At 52.4% G+C, this 15834-nt stretch overlaps 1 protein-coding gene across 5 annotated transcripts in view; it reads right to left on the bottom strand.

The window, feature by feature from the left end:
* LOC139580384 (RNA binding protein fox-1 homolog 3-like) overlaps positions 1-15834 on the bottom strand; it is a 995419-nt gene that overhangs the window by 38254 nt on the left and 941331 nt on the right. The gene's annotated exons all lie outside the window — the stretch shown is intronic.

Genomic DNA, 15834 nt, shown 5'->3' with positions numbered 1-15834 from the left:
AGAGGGAACTAGACAGAGAGATAGAGGGAACTAGACAGAGAGGGAACTAGACAGAGAGGGAACTAGACAGAGAGAGGGAACTAGACAGAGAGGGAACTAGACAGAGAGGGAACTAAACAGAAAGAGAGAGGGAACTAGACAGAGAGATAGAGGGAACTAGACAGAGAGATAGAGGGGACTAGACAGAGAGAGAGGGAACTAGACAGAGAGATATAGGGAACTAGACAGAGAGAGAGAAGGAACTAGACAGAGAGAGAGAAGGAACTAGACAGAGAGGGAACTAGACAGAGAGAGATAAGGAACTAGACAGAGAGGGAACTAGACAGAGAGGGAACTAGACAGAGAGGGGGAACTAGACAGAGAGGGAACTAGACAGAGCGAGGGAACTAGACAGAGAGGGAACTAGACAGAGAGGGAACTAGACAGAGAGAGGGAACTAGACAGAGAGGGAACTAGACAGAGCGAGGGAACTAGACAGAAAGAGAGAGGGAACTAGACAGAAAGAGAGAGGGAACTAGACAGAGAGACAGAGGGAACTAGACAGAGAGATAGAGGGAACTAGACAGAGAGAGAGAAGGAACTAGACAGAGAGAGAGAGAACTAGACAAAGAGATAGAGGGAACTAGACAGAGAGAGGGAACTAGACAGAGAGAGGGAACTAGACAGAGAGAGAGAGAACTAGACAAAGAGATAGAGGGAACTAGACAGAGAGGGAACTAGACAGAAAGAGAGAGGGAACTAGACAGAGAGATAGAGGGAACTAGACAGAGAGAGGGAACTAGACAGAGAGAGAGAGGGAACTAGACAGAGAGAGAGAGGGAACTAGACAGAGAGAGAGAGAACTAGACCGAGAGAGAGAGAACAAGATAGAGAGGGAACTAGACAGAGAGAGGGAACTAGACAGAGAGAGAGAGGGAACTAGACAGAGAGAGGGAACTAGACAGAGAGAGAGAGGGAACTAGACAGAGAGAGAGAGGGGGAACTAGACAGAGAGAGAGAGGGAACTAGACAGAGAGAGAGAGAACTAGATAGAGAGGGAACTAGACAGAGAGGGAACTAGATAGAGAGGGAACTAGACAGAGAGGGAACTAGACAGAGAGAGAGAGGGAACTAGATAGAGAGGGAACTAGACAGAGAGGGAACTAGACAGAGAGGGAACTAGACAGAGAGGGAACTAGACAGAGAGGGAACTAGACAGAGAGGGAACTAGACAGAGAGGGAACTAGACAGAGAGGGAACTAGACAGAGAGGGAACTAGACAGAGAGAGATGGGGAACTAGACAGAGAGGGAACTAGACAGAGAGAGAGGGGGAACTAGATAGAGAGAGAGAGGGAACCATCCAGAGAGAACTAGACAGCGAGAGGGAATTAGACAGAGAGAACTAGACAGAGAGAGGGAATTAGACAGAGAGAGGGAATTAGACAGAGATAACTAGACAGAGAGAGGGAATTAGACAGAGGGAGGGAATTAGAAAGAGAGAGGGAATTAGACAGAGAGAACTAGACAGAGAGAGAGAGAAAGAAAGAAAGTAAAAAAGGAGAAAGGGATATGTTGGAGTGAAATAAAGCGAGATGGAGAACTAAGGACAGACAGACTGAAGGAAAATAAAGAGAGATGGAGAACTAAGGATATACAGACTGAAGGAAAATAAAGAGAGATGGAGAACTAAGGATAGACAGACTGAAGGAAAATAAAGAGAGATGGAGAACTAACGATAGACAGACTGAAGGAAAATAAAGAGAGATGGAGAACTAACGATAGACAGACTGAAGGAAAATAAAGAGAGTGGTGGAGGTGACACAAACACACTCTGTGGTTGAGAAAGAGAGAGTTGGAGTGAGACCCAGTGTTCTGGCAGTGGGGTCAGGTAGCAGATGGGGTGTATTATTAGGAGAAGCAGACACACACACTGGGAGGGGACAGCCCAGGGTCGGCAGGGGTGGCAGAGTCTGCCGAGGGGAGTGAGGGTTGGATGGGTTGCCAGTACGCGCACACACCAGTGAGGACGGGAGTCTCAGTGTTTGCCAAGCCGAAGGTCCCTCTTTAACCTTCAATCAACACGTGAGCACAGCCTTCACACACACAGGGCCAGTCCATAATTACACACACACACACACACACACACACACACACACACACACACACACACACACACACACACACACACACACACACACACACACACACACACACACACACACACACACACACACACACACACACACACACACACACACACACACACACACACACACACACACACACACACACACACACACACACACAAGGCCAGTTCATAATGGCCTGCATACAGATCAGCGGGCCCTCCTCTCTCGTCTTAGTCTTGAGACAGACTAAAAACAACAAGTTAGAATGATAAATGAATGATAAACTATTGCAGCCAATTTGAGGAGCAACGCAAGGAGGGTTTGAACAGGCAGTGTTTTGAGGAGCAACCCAAGGAGGGATTGAACAGGGAGTGTTTTGAGGAGCAACCCAAGGAGGGGTTGAACAGGCAGTGTTTTGAGGAGCAACCCAAGGAGGGATTGAACAGGCAGTGTTTTGAGGAGCAACCCAAGGAGGGTTGAACAGGCAGTGTTTTGAGGAGCAACCCAAGGCGGGTTGAACAGGCAGTGTTTTGAGGAGAAACCCAAGGAGGGATTGAACAGGCAGTGTTTTGAGGAGCAACCCAAGGAGGGGTTGAACAGGCAGTGTTTTGAGGAGCAACCCAAGGAGGGTTGAACAGGCAGTGTTTTGAGGAGCAACCCAAGGAGGGATTGAACAGGCAGTGTTTTGAGGAGCAACCCAAGAAGGGTTGAACAGGCAGTGTTTTGAGGAGCAACCCAAGGAGGGTTGAACAGGCAGTGTTTTGAGGAGCAACCCAAGGAGGGGTTGAACAGGCAGTGTTTTGAGGAGCAACCCAAGGAGGGGTTGAACAGGCAGTGTTTTGAGGAGCAACCAAGGAGGGGTTGAACAGGCAGTGTTTTGAGGAGCAACCCAAGGAGGGGTTGAACAGGCAGTGTTTTGAGGAGCAACCCAAGGAGGGGTTGAACAGGCAGTGTTTTGAGGAGCAACCCAATGAGGGGTTGAACAGGCAGTGTTTTGAGGAGCAACCCAAGGAGGGGTTGAACAGGCTGTGTTTTGAGGAGCAACCCAAGGAGGGATTGAACAGGCAGTGTTTTGAGGAGCAACCCAAGGAGTGGTTGAACAGGCAGTGTTTTGAGGAGCAACCCAAGGAGGGATTGAACAGGCAGTGTTTTGAGAAAACAGATCAGAGGTAGAAGGAGAATGGCTAACAGGCGGGCCACAAACAGGCAAACCACGGCACAGTGCAACAGTGGTGTGCAGAACGACATCTCGGGAAACGCACAACTCGTCGATCCTTGTCAAGGATTGGTTATTGCAGCAGACGACCACACCGGGTTCCACTCCTATCAGCTAAAAACAAGAAGAAGCGGCTCCAGTGGGAACAAGATCACCAGCACTGGACAACTGAGGTTCCTGTTGCGTCATGCTGATCTGGCGTAAGCAGCATGAGTCGTGCCTGGTGTCAACGGTACAGGCTGGTGGCTGTGGTACAGAATGGTATCAACGGTACAGGCTGGTGGCTGTGGTACAGAATGGTATCAACGGTACAGGCTGGTGGCTGTGGTACAGAATGGTGTCAACGGTACAGGCTGGTGGCTGTGGTACAGAATGGTATCAACGGTACAGGCTGGTGGCTGTGGTACAGAATGGTATCAACGGTACAGGCTGGTGGCTGTGGTACAGAATGGTATCAACGGTACAGGCTGGTGGCTGTGGTACAGAATGGTGTCAACGGTACAGGCTGGTGGCTGTGGTACAGAATGGTATCAACGGTACAGGCTGGTGGCTGTGGTACAGAATGGTATCAACGGTACAGGCTGGTGGCTGTGGTACAGAATGGTATCAACGGTACAGGCTGGTGGCTGTGGTACAGAATGGTGTCAACGGTACAGGCTGGTGGCTGTGGTACAGAATGGTATCAACGGTACAGGCTGGTGGCTGTGGTACAGAATGGTGTCAACGGTACAGGCTGGTGGCTGTGGTACAGAATGGTATCAACGGTACAGGCTGGTGGCTGTGGTACAGAATGGTGTCAACGGTACAGGCTGGTGGCTGTGGTACAGAATGGTATCAACGGTACAGGCTGGTGGCTGTGGTACAGAATGGTGTCAACGGTACAGGCTGGTGGCTGTGGTACAGAATGGTATCAACGGTACAGGCTGGTGGCTGTGGTACAGAATGGTATCAACGGTACAGGCTGGTGGCTGTGGTACAGAATGGTATCAACGGTACAGGCTGGTGGCTGTGGTACAGAATGGTGTCAACGGTACAGGCTGGTGGCTGTGGTACAGAATGGTATCAACGGTACAGGCTGGTGGCTGTGGTACAGAATGGTGTCAACGGTACAGGCTGGTGGCTGTGGTACAGAATGGTATCAACGGTACAGGCTGGTGGCTGTGGTACAGAATGGTATCAACGGTACAGGCTGGTGGCTGTGGTACAGAATGGTATCAACGGTACAGGCTGGTGGCTGTGGTACAGAATGGTATCAACGGTACAGGCTGGTGGCTGTGGTACAGAATGGTATCAACGGTACAGGCTGGTGGCTGTGGTACAGAATGGTATCAACGGTACAGGCTGGTGGCTGTGGTACAGAATGGTATCAACGGTACAGGCTGGTGGCTGTGGTACAGAATGGTGTCAACGGTACAGGCTGGTGGCTGTGGTACAGAATGGTATCAACGGTACAGGCTGGTGGCTGTGGTACAGAATGGTATCAACGGTACAGGCTGGTGGCTGTGGTACAGAATGGTATCAACGGTACAGGCTGGTGGCTGTGGTACAGAATGGTGTCAACGGTACAGGCTGGTGGCTGTGGTACAGAATGGTATCAACGGTACAGGCTGGTGGCTGTGGTACAGAATGGTGTCAACGGTACAGGCTGGTGGCTGTGGTACAGAATGGTATCAACGGTACAGGCTGGTGGCTGTGGTACAGAATGGTATCAACGGTACAGGCTGGTGGCTGTGGTACAGAATGGTATCAACGGTACAGGCTGGTGGCTGTGGTACAGAATGGTATCAACGGTACAGGCTGGTGGCTGTGGTACAGAATGGTATCAACGGTACAGGCTGGTGGCTGTGGTACAGAATGGTGTCAATGGTACAGGCTGGTGGCTGTGGTACAGAATGGTATCAACGGTACAGGCTGGTGGCTGTGGTACAGAATGGTGTCAACGGTACAGGCTGGTGGCTGTGGTACAGAATGGTGTCAACGGTACAGGCTGGTGGCTGTGGTACAGAATGGTGTCAAAGGTACAGGCTGGTGGCTGTGGTACAGAATGGTATCAACGGTACAGGCTGGTGGCTGTGGTACAGAATGGTATCAACGGTACAGGCTGGTGGCTGTGGTACAGAATGGTGTCAACGGTACAGGCTGGTGGCTGTGGTACAGAATGGTGTCAACGGTACAGGCTGGTGGCTGTGGTACAGAATGGTATCAACGGTACAGGCTGGTGGCTGTGGTACAGAATGGTATCAACGGTACAGGCTGGTGGCTGTGGTACAGAATGGTGTCAACGGTACAGGCTGGTGGCTGTGGTACAGAATGGTATCAACGGTACAGGCTGGTGGCTGTGGTACAGAATGGTATCAACGGTACAGGCTGGTGGCTGTGGTACAGAATGGTATCAACGGTACAGGCTGGTGGCTGTGGTACAGAATGGTATCAACGGTACAGGCTGGTGGCTGTGGTACAGAATGGTGTCAACGGTACAGGCTGGTGGCTGTGGTACAGAATGGTATCAACGGTACAGGCTGGTGGCTGTGGTACAGAATGGTATCAACGGTACAGGCTGGTGGCTGTGGTACAGAATGGTATCAACGGTACAGGCTGGTGGCTGTGGTACAGAATGGTGTCAACGGTACAGGCTGGTGGCTGTGGTACAGAATGGTATCAACGGTACAGGCTGGTGGCTGTGGTACAGAATGGTGTCAACGGTACAGGCTGGTGGCTGTGGTACAGAATGGTATCAACGGTACAGGCTGGTGGCTGTGGTACAGAATGGTATCAACGGTACAGGCTGGTGGCTGTGGTACAGAATGGTATCAACGGTACAGGCTGGTGGCTGTGGTACAGAATGGTATCAACGGTACAGGCTGGTGGCTGTGGTACAGAATGGTATCAACGGTACAGGCTGGTGGCTGTGGTACAGAATGGTATCAACGGTACAGGCTGGTGGCTGTGGTACAGAATGGTGTCAACGGTACAGGCTGGTGGCTGTGGTACAGAATGGTATCAACGGTACAGGCTGGTGGCTGTGGTACAGAATGGTATCAACGGTACAGGCTGGTGGCTGTGGTACAGAATGGTGTCAACGGTACAGGCTGGTGGCTGTGGTACAGAATGGTATCAACGGTACAGGCTGGTGGCTGTGGTACAGAATGGTGTCAACGGTACAGGCTGGTGGCTGTGGTACAGAATGGTATCAACGGTACAGGCTGGTGGCTGTGGTACAGAATGGTATCAACGGTACAGGCTGGTGGCTGTGGTACAGAATGGTATCAACGGTACAGGCTGGTGGCTGTGGTACAGAATGGTATCAACGGTACAGGCTGGTGGCTGTGGTACAGAATGGTATCAACGGTACAGGCTGGTGGCTGTGGTACAGAATGGTATCAACGGTACAGGCTGGTGGCTGTGGTACAGAATGGTATCAACGGTACAGGCTGGTGGCTGTGGTACAGAATGGTGTCAACGGTACAGGCTGGTGGCTGTGGTACAGAATGGTGTCAACGGTACAGGCTGGTGGCTGTGGTACAGAATGGTATCAACGGTACAGGCTGGTGGCTGTGGTACAGAATGGTATCAACGGTACAGGCTGGTGGCTGTGGTACAGAATGGTATCAACGGTACAGGCTGGTGGCTGTGGTACAGAATGGTGTCAACGGTACAGGCTGGTGGCTGTGGTACAGAATGGTATCAACGGTACAGGCTGGTGGCTGTGGTACAGAATGGTGTCAACGGTACAGGCTGGTGGCTGTGGTACAGAATGGTATCAACGGTACAGGCTGGTGGCTGTGGTACAGAATGGTATCAACGGTACAGGCTGGTGGCTGTGGTACAGAATGGTATCAACGGTACAGGCTGGTGGCTGTGGTACAGAATGGTATCAACGGTACAGGCTGGTGGCTGTGGTACAGAATGGTATCAACGGTACAGGCTGGTGGCTGTGGTACAGAATGGTGTCAATGGTACAGGCTGGTGGCTGTGGTACAGAATGGTATCAACGGTACAGGCTGGTGGCTGTGGTACAGAATGGTGTCAACGGTACAGGCTGGTGGCTGTGGTACAGAATGGTGTCAACGGTACAGGCTGGTGGCTGTGGTACAGAATGGTGTCAAAGGTACAGGCTGGTGGCTGTGGTACAGAATGGTATCAACGGTACAGGCTGGTGGCTGTGGTACAGAATGGTATCAACGGTACAGGCTGGTGGCTGTGGTACAGAATGGTGTCAACGGTACAGGCTGGTGGCTGTGGTACAGAATGGTGTCAACGGTACAGGCTGGTGGCTGTGGTACAGAATGGTATCAACGGTACAGGCTGGTGGCTGTGGTACAGAATGGTATCAACGGTACAGGCTGGTGGCTGTGGTACAGAATGGTGTCAACGGTACAGGCTGGTGGCTGTGGTACAGAATGGTATCAACGGTACAGGCTGGTGGCTGTGGTACAGAATGGTATCAACGGTACAGGCTGGTGGCTGTGGTACAGAATGGTATCAACGGTACAGGCTGGTGGCTGTGGTACAGAATGGTATCAACGGTACAGGCTGGTGGCTGTGGTACAGAATGGTGTCAACGGTACAGGCTGGTGGCTGTGGTACAGAATGGTATCAACGGTACAGGCTGGTGGCTGTGGTACAGAATGGTATCAACGGTACAGGCTGGTGGCTGTGGTACAGAATGGTATCAACGGTACAGGCTGGTGGCTGTGGTACAGAATGGTGTCAACGGTACAGGCTGGTGGCTGTGGTACAGAATGGTATCAACGGTACAGGCTGGTGGCTGTGGTACAGAATGGTGTCAACGGTACAGGCTGGTGGCTGTGGTACAGAATGGTATCAACGGTACAGGCTGGTGGCTGTGGTACAGAATGGTATCAACGGTACAGGCTGGTGGCTGTGGTACAGAATGGTATCAACGGTACAGGCTGGTGGCTGTGGTACAGAATGGTATCAACGGTACAGGCTGGTGGCTGTGGTACAGAATGGTATCAACGGTACAGGCTGGTGGCTGTGGTACAGAATGGTATCAACGGTACAGGCTGGTGGCTGTGGTACAGAATGGTATCAACGGTACAGGCTGGTGGCTGTGGTACAGAATGGTGTCAACGGTACAGGCTGGTGGCTGTGGTACAGAATGGTATCAACGGTACAGGCTGGTGGCTGTGGTACAGAATGGTGTCAACGGTACAGGCTGGTGGCTGTGGTACAGAATGGTATCAACGGTACAGGCTGGTGGCTGTGGTACAGAATGGTGTCAACGGTACAGGCTGGTGGCTGTGGTACAGAATGGTATCAACGGTACAGGCTGGTGGCTGTGGTACAGAATGGTGTCAACGGTACAGGCTGGTGGCTGTGGTACAGAATGGTATCAACGGTACAGGCTGGTGGCTGTGGTACAGAATGGTATCAACGGTACAGGCTGGTGGCTGTGGTACAGAATGGTATCAACGGTACAGGCTGGTGGCTGTGGTACAGAATGGTATCAACGGTACAGGCTGGTGGCTGTGGTACAGAATGGTATCAACGGTACAGGCTGGTGGCTGTGGTACAGAATGGTGTCAATGGTACAGGCTGGTGGCTGTGGTACAGAATGGTATCAACGGTACAGGCTGGTGGCTGTGGTACAGAATGGTGTCAACGGTACAGGCTGGTGGCTGTGGTACAGAATGGTGTCAACGGTACAGGCTGGTGGCTGTGGTACAGAATGGTATCAACGGTACAGGCTGGTGGCTGTGGTACAGAATGGTGTCAACGGTACAGGCTGGTGGCTGTGGTACAGAATGGTATCAACGGTACAGGCTGGTGGCTGTGGTACAGAATGGTGTCAACGGTACAGGCTGGTGGCTGTGGTACAGAATGGTATCAACGGTACAGGCTGGTGGCTGTGGTACAGAATGGTATCAACGGTACAGGCTGGTGGCTGTGGTACAGAATGGTATCAACGGTACAGGCTGGTGGCTGTGGTACAGAATGGTATCAACGGTACAGGCTGGTGGCTGTGGTACAGAATGGTATCAACGGTACAGGCTGGTGGCTGTGGTACAGAATGGTATCAACGGTACAGGCTGGTGGCTGTGGTACAGAATGGTATCAACGGTACAGGCTGGTGGCTGTGGTACAGAATGGTGTCAACGGTACAGGCTGGTGGCTGTGGTACAGAATGGTATCAACGGTACAGGCTGGTGGCTGTGGTACAGAATGGTATCAACGGTACAGGCTGGTGGCTGTGGTACAGAATGGTATCAACGGTACAGGCTGGTGGCTGTGGTACAGAATGGTGTCAACGGTACAGGCTGGTGGCTGTGGTACAGAATGGTATCAACGGTACAGGCTGGTGGCTGTGGTACAGAATGGTGTCAACGGTACAGGCTGGTGGCTGTGGTACAGAATGGTATCAACGGTACAGGCTGGTGGCTGTGGTACAGAATGGTATCAACGGTACAGGCTGGTGGCTGTGGTACAGAATGGTATCAACGGTACAGGCTGGTGGCTGTGGTACAGAATGGTATCAACGGTACAGGCTGGTGGCTGTGGTACAGAATGGTATCAACGGTACAGGCTGGTGGCTGTGGTACAGAATGGTGTCAATGGTACAGGCTGGTGGCTGTGGTACAGAATGGTATCAACGGTACAGGCTGGTGGCTGTGGTACAGAATGGTGTCAACGGTACAGGCTGGTGGCTGTGGTACAGAATGGTGTCAACGGTACAGGCTGGTGGCTGTGGTACAGAATGGTGTCAAAGGTACAGGCTGGTGGCTGTGGTACAGAATGGTATCAACGGTACAGGCTGGTGGCTGTGGTACAGAATGGTATCAACGGTACAGGCTGGTGGCTGTGGTACAGAATGGTGTCAACGGTACAGGCTGGTGGCTGTGGTACAGAATGGTGTCAACGGTACAGGCTGGTGGCTGTGGTACAGAATGGTATCAACGGTACAGGCTGGTGGCTGTGGTACAGAATGGTATCAACGGTACAGGCTGGTGGCTGTGGTACAGAATGGTGTCAACGGTACAGGCTGGTGGCTGTGGTACAGAATGGTATCAACGGTACAGGCTGGTGGCTGTGGTACAGAATGGTATCAACGGTACAGGCTGGTGGCTGTGGTACAGAATGGTATCAACGGTACAGGCTGGTGGCTGTGGTACAGAATGGTGTCAACGGTACAGGCTGGTGGCTGTGGTACAGAATGGTATCAACGGTACAGGCTGGTGGCTGTGGTACAGAATGGTATCAACGGTACAGGCTGGTGGCTGTGGTACAGAATGGTATCAACGGTACAGGCTGGTGGCTGTGGTACAGAATGGTGTCAACGGTACAGGCTGGTGGCTGTGGTACAGAATGGTATCAACGGTACAGGCTGGTGGCTGTGGTACAGCATGGTGTCAACGGTACAGGCTGGTGGCTGTGGTACAGAATGGTATCAACGGTACAGGCTGGTGGCTGTGGTACAGAATGGTGTCAACGGTACAGGCTGGTGGCTGTGGTACAGAATGGTATCAACGGTAAAGGCTGGTGGCTGTGGTACAGAATGGTGTCAACGGTACAGGCTGGTGGCTGTGGTACAGAATGGTGTCAACGGTACAGGCTGGTGGCTGTGGTACAGAATGGTATCAACGGTACAGGCTGGTGGCTGTGGTACAGAATGGTGTCAACGGTACAGGCTGGTGGCTGTGGTACAGAATGGTATCAACGGTACAGGCTGGTGGCTGTGGTACAGAATGGTATCAACGGTACAGGCTGGTGGCTGTGGTACAGAATGGTATCAACGGTACAGGCTGGTGGCTGTGGTACAGAATGGTATCAACGGTACAGGCTGGTGGCTGTGGTACAGAATGGTATCAACGGTACAGGCTGGTGGCTGTGGTACAGAATGGTGTCAACGGTACAGGCTGGTGGCTGTGGTACAGAATGGTATCAACGGTACAGGCTGGTGGCTGTGGTACAGAATGGTGTCAACGGTACAGGCTGGTGGCTGTGGTACAGAATGGTATCAACGGTACAGGCTGGTGGCTGTGGTACAGAATGGTGTCAACGGTACAGGCTGGTGGCTGTGGTACAGAATGGTGTCAACGGTACAGGCTGGTGGCTGTGGTACAGAATGGTGTCAAAGGTACAGGCTGGTGGCTGTGGTACAGAATGGTATCAACGGTACAGGCTGGTGGCTGTGGTACAGAATGGTATCAACGGTACAGGCTGGTGGCTGTGGTACAGAATGGTGTCAACGGTACAGGCTGGTGGCTGTGGTACAGAATGGTATCAACGGTACAGGCTGGTGGCTGTGGTACAGAATGGTGTCAACGGTACAGGCTGGTGGCTGTGGTACAGAATGGTATCAACGGTACAGGCTGGTGGCTGTGGTACAGAATGGTATCAACGGTACAGGCTGGTGGCTGTGGTACAGAATGGTGTCAATGGTACAGGCTGGTGTCTGTGGTACAGAATGGTATCAACGGTACAGGCTGGTGGCTGTGGTACAGAATGGTGTCAACGGTACAGGCTGGTGGCTGTGGTACAGAATGGTGTCAACGGTACAGGCTGGTGGCTGTGGTACAGAATGGTGTCAAAGGTACAGGCTGGTGGCTGTGGTACAGAATGGTATCAACGGTACAGGCTGGTGGCTGTGGTACAGAATGGTATCAACGGTACAGGCTGGTGGCTGTGGTACAGAATGGTGTCAACGGTACAGGCTGGTGGCTGTGGTACAGAATGGTGTCAACGGTACAGGCTGGTGGCTGTGGTACAGAATGGTATCAACGGTACAGGCTGGTGGCTGTGGTACAGAATGGTATCAACGGTACAGGCTGGTGGCTGTGGTACAGAATGGTGTCAACGGTACAGGCTGGTGGCTGTGGTACAGAATGGTATCAACGGTACAGGCTGGTGGCTGTGGTACAGAATGGTATCAACGGTACAGGCTGGTGGCTGTGGTACAGAATGGTGTCAACGGTACAGGCTGGTGGCTGTGGTACAGAATGGTATCAACGGTACAGGCTGGTGGCTGTGGTACAGAATGGTGTCAACGGTACAGGCTGGTGGCTGTGGTACAGAATGGTATCAACGGTACAGGCTGGTGGCTGTGGTACAGAATGGTATCAACGGTACAGGCTGGTGGCTGTGGTACAGAATGGTATCAACGGTACAGGCTGGTGGCTGTGGTACAGAATGGTGTCAACGGTACAGGCTGGTGGCTGTGGTACAGAATGGTATCAACGGTACAGGCTGGTGGCTGTGGTACAGAATGGTGTCAACGGTACAGGCTGGTGGCTGTGGTACAGAATGGTATCAACGGTACAGGCTGGTGGCTGTGGTACAGAATGGTGTCAACGGTACAGGCTGGTGGCTGTGGTACAGAATGGTGTCAACGGTACAGGCTGGTGGCTGTGGTACAGAATGGTGTCAAAGGTACAGGCTGGTGGCTGTGGTACAGAATGGTATCAACGGTACAGGCTGGTGGCTGTGGTACAGAATGGTATCAACGGTACAGGCTGGTGGCTGTGGTACAGAATGGTGTCAACGGTACAGGCTGGTGGCTGTGGTACAGAATGGTGTCAACGGTACAGGCTGGTGGCTGTGGTACAGAATGGTATCAACGGTACAGGCTGGTGGCTGTGGTACAGAATGGTATCAACGGTACAGGCTGGTGGCTGTGGTACAGAATGGTGTCAACGGTACAGGCTGGTGGCTGTGGTACAGAATGGTATCAACGGTACAGGCTGGTGGCTGTGGTACAGAATGGTATCAACGGTACAGGCTGGTGGCTGTGGTACAGAATGGTGTCAACGGTACAGGCTGGTGGCTGTGGTACAGAATGGTATCAACGGTAAAGGCTGGTGGCTGTGGTACAGAATGGTGTCAACGGTACAGGCTGGTGGCTGTGGTACAGAATGGTATCAACGGTACAGGCTGGTGGCTGTGGTACAGAATGGTATCAACGGTACAGGCTGGTGGCTGTGGTACAGAATGGTATCAACGGTACAGGCTGGTGGCTGTGGTACAGAATGATATCAACGGTACAGGCTGGTGGCTGTGGTACAGAATGGTATCAACGGTACAGGCTGGTGGCTGTGGTACAGAATGGTATCAACGGTACAGGCTGGTGGCTGTGGTACAGAATGGTGTCAACGGTACAGGCTGGTGGCTGTGGTACAGAATGGTATCAACGGTACAGGCTGGTGGCTGTGGTACAGAATGGTATCAACGGTACAGGCTGGTGGCTGTGGTACAGAATGGTATCAACGGTACAGGCTGGTGGCTGTGGTACAGAATGGTGTCAACGGTACAGGCTGGTGGCTGTGGTACAGAATGGTATCAACGGTACAGGCTGGTGGCTGTGGTACAGAATGGTGTCAACGGTACAGGCTGGTGGCTGTGGTACAGAATGGTATCAACGGTACAGGCTGGTGGCTGTGGTACAGAATGGTATCAACGGTACAGGCTGGTGGCTGTGGTACAGAATGGTATCAACGGTACAGGCTGGTGGCTGTGGTACAGAATGGTATCAACGGTACAGGCTGGTGGCTGTGGTACAGAATGGTATCAACGGTACAGGCTGGTGGCTGTGGTACAGAATGGTGTCAATGGTACAGGCTGGTGTCTGTGGTACAGAATGGTATCAACGGTACAGGCTGGTGGCTGTGGTACAGAATGGTGTCAACGGTACAGGCTGGTGGCTGTGGTACAGAATGGTGTCAACGGTACAGGCTGGTGGCTGTGGTACAGAATGGTGTCAAAGGTACAGGCTGGTGGCTGTGGTACAGAATGGTATCAACGGTACAGGCTGGTGGCTGTGGTACAGAATGGTATCAACGGTACAGGCTGGTGGTTGTGGTACAGAATGGTGTCAACGGTACAGGCTGGTGGCTGTGGTACAGAATGGTGTCAACGGTACAGGCTGGTGGCTGTGGTACAGAATGGTATCAACGGTACAGGCTGGTGGCTGTGGTACAGAATGGTATCAACGGTACAGGCTGGTGGCTGTGGTACAGAATGGTGTCAACGGTACAGGCTGGTGGCTGTGGTACAGAATGGTATCAACGGTACAGGCTGGTGGCTGTGGTACAGAATGGTATCAACGGTACAGGCTGGTGGCTGTGGTACAGAATGGTGTCAACGGTACAGGCTGGTGGCTGTGGTACAGAATGGTATCAACGGTACAGGCTGGTGGCTGTGGTACAGAATGGTGTCAACGGTACAGGCTGGTGGCTGTGGTACAGAATGGTATCAACGGTACAGGCTGGTGGCTGTGGTACAGAATGGTATCAACGGTACAGGCTGGTGGCTGTGGTACAGAATGGTATCAACGGTACAGGCTGGTGGCTGTGGTACAGAATGGTGTCAACGGTACAGGCTGGTGGCTGTGGTACAGAATGGTATCAACGGTACAGGCTGGTGGCTGTGGTACAGAATGGTGTCAACGGTACAGGCTGGTGGCTGTGGTACAGAATGGTATCAACGGTACAGGCTGGTGGCTGTGGTACAAAATGGTGTCAACGGTACAGGCTGGTGGCTGTGGTACAGAATGGTGTCAACGGTACAGGCTGGTGGCTGTGGTACAGAATGGTGTCAAAGGTACAGGCTGGTGGCTGTGGTACAGAATGGTATCAACGGTACAGGCTGGTGGCTGTGGTACAGAATGGTATCAACGGTACAGGCTGGTGGCTGTGGTACAGAATGGTGTCAACGGTACAGGCTGGTGGCTGTGGTACAGAATGGTGTCAACGGTACAGGCTGGTGGCTGTGGTACAGAATGGTATCAATGGTACAGGCTGGTGGCTTTGGTACAGAATGGTATCAACGGTACAGGCTGGTGGCTGTGGTACAGAATGGTGTCAACGGTACAGGCTGGTGGCTGTGGTACAGAATGGTATCAACGGTACAGGCTGGTGGCTGTGGTACAGAATGGTATCAACGGTACAGGCTGGTGGCTGTGGTACAGAATGGTGTCAACGGTACAGGCTGGTGGCTGTGGTACAGAATGGTATCAACGGTAAAGGCTGGTGGCTGTGGTACAGAATGGTGTCAACGGTACAGGCTGGTGGCTGTGGTACAGAATGGTATCAACGGTACAGGCTGGTGGCTGTGGTACAGAATGGTATCAACGGTACAGGCTGGTGGCTGTGGTACAGAATGGTATCAACGGTACAGGCTGGTGGCTGTGGTACAGAATGGTGTCAACGGTACAGGCTGGTGGCTGTGGTACAGAATGGTATCAACGGTACAGGCTGGTGGCTGTGGTACAGAATGGTATCAACGGTACAGGCTGGTGGCTGTGGTACAGAATGGTATCAACGGTACAGGCTGGTGGCTGTGGTACAGAATGGTGTCAACGGTACAGGCTGGTGGCTGTGGTACAGAATGGTATCAACGGTACAGGCTGGTGGCTGTGGTACAGAATGGTGTCAACGGTACAGGCTGGTGGCTGTGGTACAGAATGGTGTCAACGGTACAGGCTGGTGGCTGTGGTACAGAATGGTATCAACGGTACAGGCTGGTGGCTGTGGTACAGAATGGTGTCAACGGTA

This window comes from Salvelinus alpinus, chromosome 7, assembly GCF_045679555.1.
Source record: "Salvelinus alpinus chromosome 7, SLU_Salpinus.1, whole genome shotgun sequence".
In the NCBI taxonomy this organism is placed as follows: Eukaryota; Metazoa; Chordata; class Actinopteri; order Salmoniformes; family Salmonidae; genus Salvelinus; species Salvelinus alpinus.
Note: the sequence above shows the minus strand (reverse complement) of the source record. Positions and strands in the feature narration are given on the sequence as shown.